Source organism: Manis pentadactyla, chromosome 12, assembly GCF_030020395.1.
Source record: "Manis pentadactyla isolate mManPen7 chromosome 12, mManPen7.hap1, whole genome shotgun sequence".
NCBI classification, from domain to species: domain Eukaryota; kingdom Metazoa; phylum Chordata; class Mammalia; order Pholidota; family Manidae; genus Manis; species Manis pentadactyla.
This window is the reverse complement of record NC_080030.1, coordinates 102,944,377-102,964,894: the sequence shown is the minus strand read 5'-3', so window position 1 is coordinate 102,964,894 and position 20,518 is coordinate 102,944,377.

The following is a 20,518-nucleotide window of genomic DNA, read 5'->3' as shown; positions in this document are numbered from 1 at the left end:
TAAATTGAAACACTTTTTTTCTATTCAAAGGAGAATACAAAAGAATTAAAGGACACAGTTTCTACATTTATGGTATTTGAAGAACTATTATTTTACGTATTTAGTCTATTATGCTTTCTTGCATAACAATTCGATTAGGCTTAATTTACATAACTGAGGAGACACCCAGCTAACCAGCTCACCATATCACAGTTCTAAATATTAAATATCAGCAAATACACAGCAAAGTTTTCCCTATTTGCTTCAAATACCTGGGTTTTCAAAGATAGTGAAGTTTAATGCAAAGGAAACCCTATTAAGTAAAGACATCACTTTCATATAATACTTCTATTAAATACCTACTACAATCATCTTGTAAGTTTACAACAATCTGTCTTAAAACACTTTAGCTAATTAATGTACAGTTACAATATTTAACAAAAAGCTGTGATTCCAATCTAAATTCAAATATACACAAGTATTGTAATAAGTAAACCTAGTAAGTAAATGTATTTGAGTTGAATAGTATGAATATGCTTTGAATATTTTAAATTCTCAAATTACCACATAAAAATAAAACCTGAAAAAAATGGGTAAAAGGATGGGGAAAGAGCTAATATTTGTTGAAGGCCCTTTGTCTCTGTTTTGGGTGTTTTGTATGTATCACCTTAAGTAGCAATTGTCTTCTCTTCATACTCTAAATCAAGTATTGTGAAATTTTTTTTCTGTAAAGGCCTAGTTAATAAGTATTTTAGGCTTTTCAGATTTCTGTCACAACTACTAACTCTGTCGGTATCGTAAAAGCAGCCACAGATAGTACATAACTGAAGTGCCTGTATTCCAATAAAACTTTACTAAGACTGAAATTGGAGTGTCATAGAATTTTTTCTGCATCAAAAATATTATTCTTGTTATTTTTTATAGACTCCTTTTAAATGTCAAAATTATTCTTAGCTTGTGAGTTGTACACAAACAGGTGTCAGACTGGCTTTGACCCACAAGCTGGTGTTTGCTGACCTCTGCTCTACATTTACTTCAGTATGATGTATATTTTAGCAAATCAAAGTATTGATTATTTTGCCAAATTGAACTAAATTGAAAGTGTAATTAAAGATCTCCTTACCCTTATGCATCTCTTATGCCTCTATAGATTACACTTGCTTACGTATTGATGTTTCACGCCCCAGAGCAATCCCTAAACATGGGTAGAAATATGTAACTAAAATCAAGTGATTTGTGCAATGTTAAAAATTAAAATGCCATTAATTTTTAAATTAAATTTGAAATGTCATACCTATTGCTCTACAGTGAATATTAAAGTACATTTTAAAACATAAAATTTTAAAAGATGGTCTGTATGGTGGCCAGAAAACTGTATTATTTTATAGTATATGGAAATATATGTTCATTTAGACAAACTGTGAAAACAGATATGAATTCAGCAACACTTGAGATGGTGAGAACTTCAAAAGATGCTTTTGCAGAAACTATCGTGGGTGCTGTGACAGCCCCATCTCCTGATATTTTCCTTCTACATCCTGATTGCTTTTTCAGTCTTCTTCACTTCATAACCCTTCTGCGGCCACTAATGTAGGTATGCCCTGGAACTCAGTCCTCCTAAGACTTCTGTTCTATTTCACAAAGACACAAACTGATAATAGTAACTATCATGCGATCAGATCATTTGTTTGGGCCACACACTTCTGTAGCCAACTTTTTACTGGATAGATCAGGTGGGATCTCTAATGGGTGTGTGTGGCAGAAATGGTGACCCATTAACCTTCTCCCTCCAAAGTGCCCAGTTGTTCCTGGAAATGGCTATTCTTGCTAGGAAAAGACAACACTCCCCAGGCCCTTTTTATCTTGGCAAGACCATATGGCTAGTTCCCTTCTCCCCAAAGGACGATGAACAGAAGGGATGTAAGTCATCCTGCTCCTAGATGCTAAGAAGCAAGCGAGCGTCCTCCATGTTCCCTTCCCTTTTCCACCGGCTGAATTCAGAGGACTCTGGGGCCTTACACCATGAGATGCAAGGTGGAAATAGCCTGAATCCTAGAGTCCTAGATAGACAAAAGCCACCCACTATTCAGGAAACCAACCTTCTATTTTACTAAGCTACTGAGACTGAGAGTTTAGTTGTGGTGGTAGCTAGCATTAGTCCAACAAACATAACATCTCACATGTCACATGTCCAAGTAGAACTCCGTTCCTCCAGAACATTCCTCTCCCAGCCTCCACCATCTCAGTAAGGGTAGCTCCAGCCACTCACTCTCTAAGGCCAAAGCCTCAGTGTCACATCCCGCTATCTATCTCTAAACTGTAAACCAGACTGTAACAATTCCCCACCCTTCAGGTGTTTATCAATGAACTGAGGCAAAAATCCCTGTTTTGTATTACCTGTCCTCCTGTATCTTTAACCTCAGGTTTTGGCCACAGACCCTCTCAGTCTTTACACTCCAGGCTTCTTTCAGCTTCTCAAACGTACCAAACTCTTTCCCACCTCAGGAAATCTGAGCACGTGTTACCCTCATTCTAAAATGCTCTTCCCACCCTACTTGACCTAGTTAATTCAGACCTACCTTCAATTATTACTTTCTCAGAATGGTCTTTCCAACCTTGTTGTATAACTTAGATCTCTCTTTTCCTCTTTGTCTCATAACATGATATTTTTCATCATAAAATTTATTATGTTTGTGAGTATATACACACATTTTTCTCTCTGTTTATTAGAAGCTTATCTCACCTGTTGGGTAGTTTCCCACATGGGTAGAAGATGACACAAGAAAGGCATCTGAAAACAGTCATTCAAATGTTTCCTTCTATCTCATCTTGGCAAAATTTATTCTAGAATTAGTTTATTTTATGTACTTCGTATGCTAGTAAAATAGTACATGCATGCAATTTATAAATAAATATGCATATATTAAAGGTGCATTCTCAAACGTTTTTACTAAGAGAGCTGTACAATCAAACACATTTTAAAAACACTACACTAGACCATAAACTCCACCAGAAGAGCAATTATGGCTATCCCTGCACCCTACACAGGGCTTTGCACGTGATTACCCCGCAATAAATTTTGTTTAAAAGGTGAATGAATAATAAGCCTCTCCAATTCACTGTCTTTAAAATTAGTTGAAATTATTATATGTATGCTGCAGTAACTAAAACTGTATTTGCAAAAACAAATTATCCTAAGCTTGCTTTAATAAACAGACAAAAATCAATTCATAAATAATAGCACCCATTTGCATATAAACAATGTTTAAAGTCTTCTAAAATCATGTTGTCTCTTTCATAAAGGCTAAATACCCCCCACCACCTTCTTTAAGCTATTCACTATTCAGTTAAAACTTTCTTTGAGATAATACAAAGGGAAATGTCAGCCTTGGCAAATGGTAGCAAATTTCAAATTAAGCAGAACCTGAATTAATGAGGTTTATCATATCTTCAAACCAACAAAAATCACAACGTTCAAGGTCATTACTTCCATTTTTTAAATAACTTTAACTTTTAAGTAAACGTGCACTCATTAGTGATTCTGTATGCCCTATGGTATATTCACATCTGGGGAATCATGTCTTGGGAAACATTAAAATAATTATTGCTCTTAAACTTCATGCCTTCAGTATAATCAACAAGATATTTTTAGAATTTTTCAAATCATGAATTGCCTTATCATTTCTTTTGCTACAATCTTCCTAGACATACCAAAAATATAAAAACTTTCCCTGTTTTTTAACAGAATCTTTTATAAACAATAGTTCTTTGTTTAAAGCAATGCCTGGCCCAAATTCCATTTTTTTGCTTCCTTTACTTCTATTTAAGCTGCAAGGATCCCCCCTTCCCCCTGCAAGCCAGCTATCAGAATCAAGTAACAGAAAGCTTACCAGGGCCTTGATCTCTGGTATCTCCCAGTCAGTTTGTCCTCAATCAAAGTGAGAGGACTAAGTTGTGAAACCCAGTTTCCCCAGCTGGTGACAAATACTAATCCTCATATAAATCACTGGAAGGATTTCTTCTCATTCGTTCATTTTTCAATAGTCAATATTTACAAAACACCCTTATATGCCAAGTGTTACAGATCCATACCTGGGTTAACAAAGTGGGCTTAGATCCTGCCTTCATGGAGTTCACTACCCAGTAAGGGAGAGTTACACCTGTGGACAGATAAATGAGTATATCCTTAGAAATTGTGATAAATGCTTAAAATCAAAAAACAGCTATTCCAATCATATTCTACCCACACACTGGTGCTTTAATAAACACAACCAACCATAAGAGAGAGGGGAACATTTTTTTTTGCATTCTGGATATTGGCAAATAGATGAGGACCAGCAGAGACTTTCCTGGTTAGAATTCAGACCCAGATGTGCTGATCGCTGTCAGTGTTGTGACCATGTTACACTTTGCTTTTCCTTCCAGCCTTGATCTCAGTATTCTTCAATCCTCCATGGTTATTCTGCATAAGAAAGTTTTGAAGGACATGATGGTGCATGCGGTTTAGAGGGAGTCAGAACTTAATTTGTTTACTGTATGGGTGAAATAATAAAATGTTTACCACATTAAACATTGAGGATCACTGAGATAAAGGCAGGGAAAAGGAAAAGGCAGTTAAAATGCTGGCAGTGCAATGGTCAGAATAAATACATGCACAGCCTGATTTCACTGGCTATGGGATACATATGCAGTTTTAGCTGAGGATGATATGTATAGAGAACATATATATGTATATTCCTTATAGTGTGTGTGTGTGTGTGTGTGTGTGTGTGTGTATATATATATATATATACATTCTTCAGCCAAATGCAATCAAGCCAGTTATAACTGAAATGAATCTTTCTCGAAGCACAACTAGGTTATGGTGGCCAACAAAATCCAATATTCTCCTAATGTTCACATATTCCAGGCCAAAATAGCATTTTCAGTTGTACATACCAAAGTATTTAATATAAGGAATAGTTTCTCTTCAGTTTCTGCTGCAAAATATACTTAATTTTATCTCTCTTTTTGTTTTGAGCTTCCAGAGCAATGATCAATTTAAACCTATAAGATAAATGAGAACACCGTTTGATGATGATTATTTATTGGTTCACTGCCTCAGGAGTTGTCCGGGTGAAATCTGAAACCGGTGCTCAGACACAGAGGGCAGGGAGACACCAAGGAAAGAGGCAGGTCACTCCAGACGGGTAGGGGGCAGGTTTACTGAGCAAGGGGACTTACATACAAAGCTTGCCCTGGGTGGCTGCAAGATGAGTAGCTCCTCCTATCCGTGTACAGAATCTTAAAAGTTTATACAGAGGCCCTAACGGGATTCAGTCATATATGCTGATCAGACGGTCTCAACGCCTTCCTCTCTCAAGACTGTGTCCTTGCCTACGGCTCCCACTGTGGGGCTGGTGGGCAAAACGCACATTCCAAGGACAGGGGAGGGGCTGAGGATCCTCCGATTACCCAGGTCCAACCTGAGGGTGAGCCAAGGTCTCAGCCCCTCCGTGACCTCCTCCAGCACCATTCGTCCAGGAAATGGTGTGAGGCAATCCACTGAGGAGAGAAGGCTCTAAACACCCACAGCATTAAGCACTGTACTTTCTTCCCTCCTCTTTCTGTCTTCTCCTTTTTAACGGACATTCTTCTTGTTAATGTTAGTATTATTTGAAGTTTCTTTTATTCAACACATAGGAAAACAAAATATATTCTTATACAAAAGTACAGGTTTACCAATAAATTATTTCTATGTGTCAGCTTTCCCAAAGTAAACATACTGGGTCATATTTAGGTGAATTTTTAGTTTAATGATTATCTGCTGATCTAACTAACATAAAAGAGTATGCAGCTTTCTCATATTTCTAGGAAAATTGTAATCTCTTTTCCAATTTTGTGATGGTTTAAATACATCGTTTTTGTACGTACCTACAAATGTTTGAATTTTAGAATTTTAGAACTGTTGTATTTCTTCTATTATGTGTTGTCTAATGTGATCTTCTGTCCTTATTTTTTTTCCTTCTTGTTATTTATCTTGTACTTATGTGGGTGGATAATTTTAACTGCTAAAGATTTCAACCCTAAAGATTCTCAACATGTTACATTCTCTATACTGTTATAGATTTTTCCTACATTTAATGACTGAAATACACTTAAGTTTCAAGGCATTTTGGATTACAGTATTGCTAGGAAGATATTATCTTCTCTACCTCTATAAGGTGAAGTGGACATGTCTTTCCATTCCTTCTTTTTATCTTTTTTATTTTTTTTCCATTGAACTTGTAAGCAAGCCCCCAGAAGAGCCAACCAGCAACAAACACCTGAATAGCTTGCTGTGATACTTAGAGTTGCCGAAGCCACAGTGATGTTTTCAAAATAAATAAGTAAAAGCAGCTGTGACCAAATACCTCCCACTCTTCTGCCAAGTCCAAGAGCACTGTGGTTCTGAGTTGTTTGCTCTCTCAGGAATGAGGTTGCCTGGGACGGCTCTGCATCAGCCGCCTTAACCCTGTTGCACAGCCTTAACGGTGATGTTTCACCATTGACTGGGAACACTGCGCTTCGTATCTAAAGCAGGTTTAAGTTCAAGAAAAATAGCATTTCTCCCCATCAGAAGAACAAAGCGCAGGATAAACGAACACTGACTAAAGGAGAGTTAGCAGAAAGAATAGGAAAGCTAGTAGCCTCATCTTTCGATGCAGAGTTAGTAATTCCATCCAAAACTGAAAGAACAAGGAAAGTGAAACAATTTTTTACAGTAACAAAAATAAACAGATAAACTGAAAATAACAATATAATTATTACTACATAATGGCTACATTACGAAGAGAAGAGACAAGACGGAGAGTCGGTGTGAATGAGTTAAGTCCTTTTCCATTGATGTCCTGCTTGAGATGATTATAGCTAAAGTTGATTAATCAAAAAGTAGAGCATAAGGCATGTTATTTAGATGGCCAGATATAATGACAAGAACTAAAAATGGAAATAGCTAAATTTTGGACTGGGAATAGTGCAGGGTAGAGCAGAAGGTAGGGAAAATAGAGCCATATTAGACATCTCTGCAAATTTAAATTTTAATCATGTGTATTTACTAAACTGACAAAATTTAAACCAACCAAATTCCATATTAGACCTCTGTGCAATTTTATATTTTAAACATGCATAATTTCTAAGTTAAATTGACAAAACTTAAAAATCAACCAAATCCCCAAACATCAGACATTCTAAAGGACCAATGACCCAGTTTTCTAAGAAATCAACAACAAAAAAAAAGTATAGGGGGGAGACTATTATGGCATAAAGGGACTTAAGAGGCATAAAATATAAACACTGAATGTGAAGTATGATTTATTCCTGATTAAACAAACCTACTGTAAAAATGCATCTTTGAAAAACAAGAAAATCTGAATATAGACTGGATATCGGATGACATTAAGGAATTACAATTAATTAAGATAGGTATGATAATGGCCCACAATGAGTATTTTTTTTAATGTCTTTGCAGTTAGAGATGAATATGAAAGTATTTGTAGGTAAAATGGCATGATATCTTGAATTTGCTTTAAAAATATTCCAGCAAAATAAAATGCTAAGGTTAATAGTAAGAAATGAAAAATGATGAAAATAAATGATGACTTTTTACTCTGGCTGTTAAGTACATTGGAGTTCACCAGACAGTACTATGTTCTCGACTTTTGTGTATATTTGAAAGATTCTATAATAAAAAGATTTAAAAGTTTTAATAAATGGTCTCAGATGTAGTGGGAGATTTTCTTTAGTAATAAATGATCATGTAGAAAAATAAAAATTTATAGATAAGCAAAATTAGGATTGAAATCACACAATGCCATTGTGATATATACCATTCCCAATCTTTTTCCACATATGTAGGCATGCAAGAAAGTGTTGGTTTCCACTGAAAGAAATAAGATCAATTCCTAGAGACAGGAACTGCAGGCAGAAGGAAGGAGCCCTGAGCTGATTCTAGGATCGGTTTGTGACAACTTGGAAACCCTCTGGACCCAGGTACTGTAAATTGCCTTGGAAACATGCCTTTGAGGGAACACAAAAGAACATAAGTTTGGGAGTACTGCCAATCTCGGTGTTAAGTACTTCCAGCTGAGAACAAGCAAAGGACTTTCCTGCCTCACACCCTGAGGAGCCACCTGGGCTGGGCAGGAGTGTTCCCTGGTAGAGGGGATGGTGAACAGAGCAGGAGGCTCAGACCTAAATACCCTTTTACACTGATGAATTACAGGGGTAAAATCTCCCTGCCTTTTTGGAAGCCTAGAGGGGGTAGAGTGGCGTATTTTAGAGCAACCAGCATTCAGGTATCATGTATGGTCCTTTAATCTCAAGGCAGAGCTTCTCAGTTCTGGCTCTCGCAGCATAGCCGGGAAAACTAGAATGGGTCCTTGGGATGTGATAAAACAGCGGTAAGAATTCTTGGAAATACCACTGAAGGAGCCCATGGTGAGGAAAACATTTTATTAGTCTTTGTAGGAAGGTGCCCTACTGCTGTGCTTTGGCTACTACTGAAAAGCCATTATTTGTTCCCTAAACAATTAAGCAAATCTCTTAAACACATGTTTACATAAATATGATCATTGTACATACTGTTAGCTTTATTCCACCTAATAAATTGTGAGCATGTTAATGAATAAACTATAATGTTATCTTGCTATACAAGTATTCCATTATATTACTACTCTTTAATTTGTTCAATGTACCATCTACATCTAGAAAGTTAGATTGTTTCCCAATTTTTACTATCATAAAAAATGATCCAATGAATATTTTGTAGTTAAATCTGTGTGCTCATGCTTATTTTCCTAGGATGAATTTTAGCAAGTAGAATATCTGAGTCAATGTGATATTATGAATGAGCAAAAACAAAATGAATTGCTTCCCAACAGAGCTTAGTATGTGTAAAGAATTAGATGTATGATAAAATAGACAGTATGGATTAGTGTAGAATGACATTGTTTTACAATTAATGTTGCCATGTCAATTGCTTAGCTATTCCTCAGATTTATTTCTTTACATCCCTCTTTGTTACAGACATAGTTTAAGATGGCTTACTAAGATATATATCATAGAGCAAGATAAGGTAAATTTCAGAAGGGAGAATGAATTAAGGAGAACACGAAGAAAAGGGAAGAGGTAATTTTTTTATTCATGTCTTAAAATACTATGTACTTGGTAGACATAAGCCCCAAACTAACTTTCTAGCATTAAATGAGGAGACAGAGTAGTAGTAGCTATTTAATTCACATAGATAATGAGATCAAGACAAGCTAGTGGCTAGTAGGAAGCACAGATACTGTACATTAACCTTTGAAGGAAATTCCCCCTAGTTCTCTTGGAAAAACGAAGTGTAAATGTGATAAACAAGAGCTTACAGTATGCATTAATGCATTTCACCGTATGGTTTCCTGCAGCGTCCTTCAACCTAAGTTAATGGCATTGTGTCCAAGTACAAGTCAATACAAACTCCACCAGGAGTCACACAGGAGCAACCTATTAAACTGATTTCATCCAGGGTCAGAGTATCTGGATGGAGGATGAATTACATATTTTTAAGTCAATCCTTCTCAAATACAGTTTCTCTCAACAAGAGCTTTGATAGAGGTTGAGCAGCAGTGAGCTGATACTTTCTTGTAGCCATGTTAAAAGTGGAGCACAAGGAAAGCCCTTACAGGTATACATAAACCTTACTGTAAGTCCATCGCATCTCTCTGAAGGAAGCAGGGCAAATTACTTTAAATAGTTTAGAAGGAACAACTAGTCAACTAATGGGTCTATACTGTTTATATCACGGTTGTAAATAAATACTTATGTACTGATTTACTTAGTGTGTAATGTCCCACTAGGCTGTAAAATCTGTGGGCAGGAATCATAGCTATCCAGCTCATTGCAAAACTGAAATATCACAGGCATTTACAACCTACCACCTCTACTGCCGTGCATCTGCATGGAATATTGGCCTGGCAGTTCAAGCTTATAATTTACAAATCAAAGAGTAGAACACATTTCTGGACAAAATGTCTAGTAAATTAACAGGCTATAATTTGGGGGGATTAAAAGAGCTTCTGTTTTATGAAAAGGAATATGCTACAACTTGGAATCTCACATACATTCTAACTGTTGAGTTGATAGAGTTGAACCTACAAGAGCTAATGGCCAAAATTCAGAGAGATTCTTGACATCTGGAATGTTAACATCAGGAATTCCTTCCCAGCTACTTCATGTAGCTTAAAACTTTCACCATGTTCTCTCTGGGTCCTGCGAAGTTGGAAGCAGGGACCTTTGGGTTATAAACTGGAAAAAATAAATCTTCCAGGTGGTAACTTCCCAGAGGGACTGTACCTATTAAACAAATGAATCTCTGATAGATGGAAATGTAGGCAGCTGCAGAGCTCATATTCTACAGCTTTCTTTCTTATGATACTCTGCCTATTGGTGAATGAAAGGGGTAGAGGGGTGGACAAAAGGAAGAAACATGGGAGCCCCATTCTCTTCCCTCTTAGTCCTTCTTTTCTTCATAAATGATTTTCTAGCAAGTAAAGTGTAAGCCACTTTACAATGTGTCTTGAACTATGAAACGCTTAGATCCTACCTTGCATAATCCATATTTTTAAATGAATCGTCACATATTTTGGAATTATTTAATATCCAGTAGTATGTTTATCCTAAATAAACTAGCAAAAAAATAACTCTCCCTGAGGTTCTGCCATCTCCCATTCATTAGTTATGACGAGTCCAGAGAAAGTTACAATAATGTCACAGTGAATTTTATGTTTAGAATATTAGCTCTATGGAAATTTTGTTATTTGTGTTTTTGTTTTTTTTCTAGCAGTACATGTAAAAAAAAAGGGAACCTTAGCTGTGAAACATACATATGAGTGGAAGTCTTGTTTCCTGCTAATATTACTTCAGATAATATGCATAACAAAACTAAAAATTCTAAGCTAAATATTTAAACAGATTTAAAGTCTGTCCTTGAACTTCATATTAGGGGGGAAAAAGTGAATTTCTATAATTCTGGTTGAATTTAACAAATTTTGCATTTAATCCCTGAAACCAAATTAAGCTCAGCTAATATTTCATTTGCCTATACCTCAATAATCAAGATAAGTATTTTTTCTTGAAAGTAGAAAAAAATGAATTCATTTTGAAAACAACAGTTTGCACAATTACTTGTAATGAAAAAAACATTAGAGTCCTATGCTAAACAAAACAATGGGCAGTACGGCACATGTGTTCAAGTTTCAGGGGCCTAAATCGGTGCTGCCCATCAAAGGGGCACAGATGACTCCAGAAAATTACAAAGTATGAAAGAGGAGATGAGATGATGGGGCAGAAAAAAGGGGGCAAAGGGAGAATCAATGGTCTGAAACCTTAAGAGAGACGGACAGGGTCCCTCAGAGTTTGCTAGACAGACAAAGAATTGAATCAACAAACATATGATTTGATCCACTGAGTCAACAAACATCTGAATGCTTACAACACCCCAAACAATGTTTAAGGAATTACTATGAGATTAATTTCAAGTAACTGACATAATACCTTCAAAGCAGACCACAGTTGTCCTGGCCAAAATATGAGATGACTTAAGCAGAGTAAGAAATGTGGGTACCAAGAAATGCACAGCAAATTAGTCAATAAACAGGACCAGTATCTGCCAGATTCGACCATCACGACTAAAACACATCATTAGTTGAGGGATGCCAAAGGACTCAGGGTTTCTTTATTCTTATTTTCTACCTTGATAGATAAATATGCTTCCTAACCAACTTGCATACTAGAACATGATGTACATTTCACAATTAAAAGAGTCAGTTGTAAGTTTATGACAGAAATAATTCTTTTCTCTGGTTGCATACACAGCGTCTCCAGACCCTGACACAAGCTCTCCTAACGCTCTTTTTATTTGGACTCATGTGCAATTTGGAGCAAGATTCGTGACAACAATAAACCCTAAATATAATAGTGACTAAAATTTTATTTGCTTGACAAAATGAATAGTATTGTGCAAGATCTAAAACAAAAGCTTACCTTGGAACACATAATATTTCAAGGCTCCCTGGACATATATGCCCGGACAGTGTCAGCCACTTCCTTTTGACCCAACACTACTTGGAAAACTGCTGTGTGTCTTCTCTCCTTATCTGAGTTAAGTACCACATTTATCCTCTGGCCTATCCTCACTGAGCGCCACTAAAGACCTGGTGTCCTCCTTCTGTCAGCTGCTTGCTGCTCCTTGCTAACTGAAATAACAAGACCCAGATAAAACCTTAAACAGCTTTACCTCCATTCACTTGGAAGCAAACTTCTTAGGAAAATACCAGGCGCCATGTACCATTTTATAAATGGCAACCTAATTTTTAAAAAACCAAATGATTATTATCACAAACATCCAAAAGATATATCCAAATGTAATACAAGTTCAGTAAGTATTGGTTGAGTCAATGAATAAATGAGTGATAAATAAAATCAATCTGCCCTTATACTTACTGAACTGTAGAGCTGAATTACACTCATCTAATGGAACGAATTTACTTGTTCTACATAATATTGTCCATGATTTTGATAGTACTTTTGTCTTTTCCAATCTATGAAATACTATGTTCTCTACCATTTACAAGCGGCAAATTTATAGCCTGGGGTCTTTTCTCCTCCCTGAAACCTATTTTGACCCAGAAGATCACAGATCCAAGAGCATTTTAACTTATTTGGTCAATGACAACTGACTTCAAATGTCCAAAATTTGTCATAGCAGAGGACACGCTACTAACTGAAACAAGTCATTAGGCTGTTTCAAGTTCTGACTTCTTTGTTTTTTTCCTAGATAATAATATGAAAAATGAAAATTTTTTAAAAAGACATTTTTTACATCTTCATGCAGACATGACATTTAGACCTTCATAGTTCATAATTTCCACAAAAGCCAAATGACTAGTACCAGTCACCCAGAGCTGTCATAGGTTCTAAAGCAATTAAGACGTTTTCAAGAGTTCATAAAGACTATCATTTCCTAAAATACCAAGGAAAGCAACAAATGACATTCAGCTGCATTTAAGTCATTTTAATGGTTTGATTGGATTACATTTATCATTAGGACAAAAAAACTCAGAGGGCACATTTTTCATAATCTCTCTGTACAAATTATTGCTGCACATGCATTACTTAACAGACCGTTCTCAATTCCTAGGTACAAGGGCATAAAGGCAGTCTTGAAATCCTAGCTTTACCTCTATTACCTTGAATTGGTACATTAACACTGAACTGTATCCTCAGTATTTTATGGGAACTATTTCTGTTGGCTATAGGATCTTTGTGCCTACATATTTTTATGCATGAGAAGATATATACAGTCACGACCAGAAGGATGCATTTCTGAAAGCAATCCATAACCATAGCTAAGTCTTTTAAGTGATATGGAAGATATGGTATTGAGCAAATCTGTATACTGGCTGGAGTGACAGGTGCAGATAACGTCAAGTTCTGGTTATCAAGAAAGGAAGGACAGAAGCTCAGTGCTTAAGAAAAGTGAACAGAAATGTGCTGCCTGAAGGCTTGAAGCAAACGCTGAGGTCTGGATGACAGCTTCCATTTTCACTTACTGCTTGCAAGATTGATGACAAATGGTAGACACAGAAAAAAAGATAGCCTCAGTCCTATATATACTCAGTATATTTCAGCAGTTTCCTAAGGAAAATTAAAAGTTCTTTTTTATATATCCTAAACCCACATATAATTCCAAAGAGTAATCAAGAACCTAACCAAAATTACATGAATCAATGGAAATTGAAAGCATGGGATAAAGAAACCTAAAAATGCATTTACAAAGAGAGGTCTGAAATTTAAACTAGTTTTTCATAATTTTCAACATATAATTGATCTGATGTATGCACTTAATCCTATCATGCAGTGATATATTATTTTCATTAAACTTAAGTAACCACATATCATTTGTAGGCCAACCATGAGTCATTGTATATGTTGAAACCATTCCTCTTCGGTAGCATGAATATACAGGTCAATAACTAGTAAAAAATTAAGCTATGTCCTATCATTGCTGAGCTATAGTAGAAAAGATTGATCAATAGACACAAACAGTTACGATTTGCTGATTTTCTATTTGTCACCTTCCTGGTGTATACTCTTTTTGTTCATAGTGTCAATTGTCATCATCATCTTGACCACCAGCCTCCTCCTCTAAAATGATAGAGTACTTCTCTCCAAGATGTATCTGGACAGTGTTTTGAGTCAAATTAATAAAGAGATTCCTAACTTTTATTGCATCAATGACCTTTTAGCATTTGATTAAAGTTCTGCCCCAAATTTTCATAAGCAAATACATATAAAACGTTGCACACAATTTCATGGAGTTCTTGAACCTAGAATTAAGAACTTCTGCCTTGGTTTCTAATCCTTCCTTCTATGTTACAGATTCAGGTCTGCATTCGAGGTTTGAAACTTTGGTTTCCTTCCCTTCCCAGTGATTTCTCCTGAACTCCCTCCTCTTGGGCAGGTCACATGCTGTACTGGAGGCCACTGGGATACACTTTTCAGCTTTGCTCAAGGATATGGTTTTCACTCTTGGAGAGAAGTCTTTAGCCCTCCACTCCCCATTTCTTTTCCTGTCTTTCTTCATCTCACGCTAAGAAGAATCTCTAATTTTAATGCTTTTAGTTTAAGAAGTATGTTTATCTTCACTTAAATGAATCTTGATTGTTACTTCAAAATTGTTTTCTTTAAATTATAAAAGTAATACAGTCTATCACAAAGAATATATTTAGAGGTATAGAAAGTATGAAATCATATAAAAAATCATCTCTTATGCTCTCCCTTATCCTAAAATTTCAGTATAATTTTCCAGAAATCTATCTGGGTTTTAAACAAGCATACTTAGAGATGTTCAAATATACAGATAAAGATATAAGAATTCATTACAAAAGTAGATAAAACCATGCTCATTGCTTTGTATTTACTAAATTATTTGACTCCACAATATGATGTGTACCTAAACATGGTCAAATAGGAGTTTACCCTAAAATTAAGGCACATCTTCATTTGCCCATGAAAGGAGCCAATATTTCTGGAAAGTGGCCAGTTTTAACACTCAAACATTTAGAGGATGTAGATAAAATATTAAATATCTGCTTATAATATTGAATTAACTTTGGAAGGAGACATGCTTTAAGTGACAAATTATATAAAACGTCACTTCCTTATACCACTCTCCAATTTGTGAAAAAAAAAAATTGATTGGAACTCTTCTGGTATATGTTGGACATCAGTATCTTTGTGATCACTGGAACCAGTTTTGGAGTCTCCTAATACAATTTTTCAAAACCCTTCATCTTCAACTCCATCTAATTGTTTGGGATGCAGACTTGCTCAAAGTTACCTGCAAACTTGCTCAAAGTCATAAAAGCCCATTCACAAAACACTGGAACAATGGATTTTCTTGGGATTTTTTCACTGATGCAATGGAGCAGTGGCTGTCAAAGTGTGATTCTGCGCGAGCACCATCAGGATCACTGGGAAACTTGTTGAAAATGAAAAATGCCAGGCCCCAAATGTGACCTACGAATGGCATACTCTGAGGCTGGTTTCAAGTAGCCTGTGCTCTCAGGAGCCCTCCGGGCGCTGGCGCACGCTGAAGCCTGGTGACCACTACAGTGGATACTTAGTTCCATTTTCCTTTTCAAATGGACATTTAAAAATATTGTTTATAAACAGTTCCCAACACATCTGTTTGTGAAGGAATATGCACAGGAAATATAATCAAATCTGCACTAAACTTGGGGGAAAACCTTTAACTGATTACATTAGGTAGTCAATACAGCATGGTATTGACAAGAAAGCACAAATAGCATTGATAGAAATTATTTCAAGCTAATATGTCTTCCCCTGCATAGTATTTGGTTTAAGCAGTGTAACTGAGAGAATATTCTATAATATAGTATCTTTTAAGGGGTTTGGGGGAGAAAAATCTTTCCTTAAAACCAGGCATATATACTTCCCCATAGCTTCATAAGATTTATCTGCTGAAGAGTATTTACACAGATGGATTGAAACTCAGTTCTGGCCACAGCACCCCACCTGCACTCTATCAGCCCCATAAGAACCTCTGGTGAACAGTGAAGAATATCTAATTTGCATGTTGATAAAATCTAAAGTCAGATGGAAGGTCATCACAGAGTCTAATGTTCACTATTCACAGTTAGAACCAACATTTAGTGGGGGTTTGTTAAGCAGTGACTTCTGGAGATCTAAGGCACAGCATAGTGATAATACCCAACAATACTGCATTATAAACTTCAAATTTCTAAGAGAAGAGCTCTTAGTTGTTCTCACCATAAAATAGAAATGAAAATTACGTGACATTATAGACGTGTTAGCTAATGCTGCAGCGGTAATCACATGGTGGTATCATACTGTAATTTATAAATATATCAAATCCACACTTTGTACACCTTAAACTTACATAATATTATTTGTCAATTATATCTCAATTTAAAAGTATAAATGTGTCATTTCTGTTTCCTAATTGGAAAAAAGATTCAGAGAAGAGGTGAGACTTTATTGATGCCTTAAAAGATATTTTGTCTCTTTTATTCATTCTGAGAAATATGGATAATAGTAGATCTCAATGCATGTTGTGTACATTGCAGGAATACTAACTGAAAGTAACAGTACCCACTTTTCCCCTCCAATACTTTATGCCACCAAGAAAAATCTCTTTACAGAGAGTGGTTTTGAAATAAGTATTACTGACTGACAAAAGCAGAAGAAATTTTAAATATTTTTAACCCATTGCCTCATTTCCATTTTTAAAAATTAGAGCTTAGTGAGCTCCTCTGAAGTCAAAGCAGCTTGGAAAGTAGGAGAGGATTTGAGGGCAGGCCAGTAACCTGATCCAAAACATTTCATATGCCTAGAATAGATGTGAATGGAGCTCTGCACTATAAAGACATGATTAATCCTACTCATATGGAGGGGGTGGTGTGAGATAAAATTTACTATAAACTGATTATCTTCCTTTCCTGAATTCAGGTTTTCTAAATTTCAAGCTATGAGTAATGACAAAGAAATGAACTAAACCCTATGTTGACTGAATCTAACCATCTGCTATTCAAAATTGTTTAAAAAAGGACACATAGGGACAAAACAACCAGAATCTCTTCTGCTGCAAGAATTCTTTACATTTTTTAAAGAAGAAATTTCCTTATATAGCAAGGATCTCGGATGAAAATAAATCTTGAAAATGTAGTCATCGACTTGACCATGAAAACAGCATTGAGACATTTTTAATAAAAATGCCACATCAGTTTCAGATTTGAGCCTAATGCTTTTGAACTACAAAGCACTTAAAGTTGTTTACAGTGTTTTTTTGGTTACAACAAGGCTGATTCCATATATATGGCTTTTTTAAAAAGTCACTCATAGAGTACTGAAAATGTAGTCCTAGTCTTTAAAACACACATGCACGCACACACACACACACACACACACACACACACACACACGCACGCGCGCACGCACACAACTTTGTAGCTATTTACAGATAAAAGTTAAATTTTAAAAACATTATTTCTAGTATTTGTCTCCTCTAAATATGAGCAGATTTTCTGGGTGTTCTCATAATTACATCACTGTATTTTCTATGTCTAGTTTAATTTGGTCTCATTTTTCCTATTAATAAAGTAAATCACCATCACTGATAAGCTGAAATAGTACACATCCTCCCCCCACAACAAAAATACATTTCTTTTGGAATAAATTCTGTCCCCTAATATCAAGAGGCAGAATGTGAAGTGGATAAGAACATGGGCTAGAGTCAGACCCCCTGGGATACATTCCCAGTCTCGCTATGTATGACCGTGACTTTGAGCAGGTGTCCAAATCTAGGCCCCAGGATCTTCATCCAGAAAACTGGAGATACTGTAATACCTACCTGGTAGAGTGGCTGTTGGTTGTGTAGATTCAATTGCTGATGCACATAATGTCCCATGAACAGCTTCCAGCACATAAGTGATTAATAAATGTTAGCTGGTAGTAGGAGACAGAGCTATACTAGCATTCTGGAAATTTACTGCAAACAAATAATAAAAACACAAAGAAGAATACTAGTTTAGGAAGCTTTAAGATCCAATATTTAACATGAGTACATCTCGGAGAAAATAATCTCACTATAATTTGAAAGTTGAACGTTGCAGGGCCTGACAGCTAAAGGCTGGCTTCCAGCAACACTCACAAGAGGGGTAACAAGCTTTTCCTTGGGGGGGTCTGGGCAGTACACCACAAGGCCTACTGTAAAGAATCAGCGACCTTGTACAAAGAAGGACACTGCAGTAAAATAAGAAATAATGTATGTACATTTGTATATATATATAGGTACATATAAAAAATACATATGTATACACAAAAACCTAATTATTATCTTCAGAGGAATTTGTACCTATAAATCAAAAATAAGCTTCAATGAAAAAGGAACAATCGGAGAACAAGAAAGAAGTTAAAAAAATATGCTTACTTAACTAAAAAAAAACTCAGTGCATGATTGGAAAGAAACCACCAGTGAAAAATTGCTGAGAGTTGTAAGAATGGGTGAATATAAAATACTAAAAATAAAAAAATTTCAGAGTTTAGCAGAAGCAATAGTCTGGTTTAATGCAAAAGAACCTATTTCACTAAGAAGCTGGAAAACCCAGAAGCCTAAACAGTGAGAACGAAGTGAGGAAAGAATGTCTAACAGCTTTAGACCCGTTGTTTCATCAGCCCTGTAACTTCCTTCACATGGAAGATGAATCCAAGGGGTTTTAGCAAAAGAAAGAGATGAGGGCTTCCCTACATAACGTCTCTCCATCTGTCTAGTCTGACTTGACATGGAAGTAGGAAATATTAAAGGATAATGAGAGGCTACAAGGTAATTCGAAGACTCCTTCCAACATAAAACTTAAGGAAAATGAGCCAAACCTGTGATGTCCCATCAGAGGCTGTTTCAAAGAACAGAACCTGGGGGTTTGAAGCACCAGCTTCCTTCATAATGAGGCAGTAGATCTGGGAGAAATTCCAAGCCAAGGTACTCAGCTGCCAAGCAAGGGGAGAGGTGCCCGCTGCAGACAACCCCCAAGCCCATCAGCCCAGAAGAACAGTCACTTCAGAATAAATGCCTTAGAGCAAAGTTAATTGAAAAAGACCGAGAATGAGTGGTGCTGAAAAGACACTAGGCTGAATCTAGCTTCTTGTTCCTTTTATATGTCCATATCTATCAGCTGCATGTAGCAATATTTATTTTAGCAATATTTAGTCCATAAGATCTTTTTAAAAATGTTTAGCTGTGCCTGCCCCAATGTGTTTCCATCTTCCTGTTTGTAAGCCCCAGTCTGCACTCCACCACAAAGTACCTCCTCCACCTTATACCAGCTCCGTCCCTTTGCAGAAATGAGCCTGAAGACAGCAATGAGCCTAGAGAGGGCATGCCTTGCCAGTGTAGTATGATTTTAGTGACAGCTCATAAGATTCAGAACTGAAAGAGACATTAACCACCCCTCATTTTAGGTCAGGGCTCTGAAGCCAGAAAAGATAATTTTTTTTAAAAAAAGGTGTCTAAAGTCACCTGGCTAACCAGTGACAGGTCTTGGACTAGAACCAGGTGTCCCAACACCTAAACTTACGTGACTCCCACAGCACCGTTCTTGGGAAGTAAGTGTGGGAAGGTGGAGGAAGGTGGCTCTGCAGCTGAAATCTCAGGCAGCTCTCACACGGGGGAGTCTGAGACCAAGGGCACGGGTCTCTCTGACTTCTACCCACTTCATAGTTACAGGGGAGTGTGATTAATGAAAATGCTTTTAGAATGTGCACCCAATCCAATTTATGCACCACCCTGACCCCAGAGGGGCAAGATTTCCATTGAACTGGAGACTGTGACAGCCATCTAACTACTCTGACCTCCTCCTGGCCATGAGTGAGCAGTGAGGAGAAGGAGGATAGCATTTTGGGAGTTAATTAACCTTAATTACCATACAAACTAGGATTACAACACCATGTGTGAGATAGAAGTGTGTCTAAACCCTCAGAATTCACTGGAGCTTCTAGTACAACTTCCGTGTCCAGCGACACCTGTCAGCTCCATCCCCGCAGAGGCGCGGCCAGTAAGGACTTGGACCCCGTCCTGGTGAGGGTCCTTGAGGTAAGAGACCCTTAAGGAGGATGATGCATATCAATGACCGTAGCAGGATAACCAACAGCACAGGGGGCTATAGTTCGTACTAAGCCTCTTTAAAGCTTTTTCAGTGACTATGTCTGGCCACCATCTTTAAGTGAAACCTGTGATTGGCCCTCTTGAATGAGGGTATCTCGTTCTTACAGAAATGGAGGTCGCACATTATGATATCACAGGAGGGTGTGAGCAGATCTGCGTGGTGCCAGGGGAGGACTCTAACTGGGCCTGATTTATGTGTCTCCCCAGGTCCGCGCAAGCCCCCTGCCTCCTGGCCTGCCAACACTCCGGGCTGTCTCCGGGGTACCCCCAGCGGTA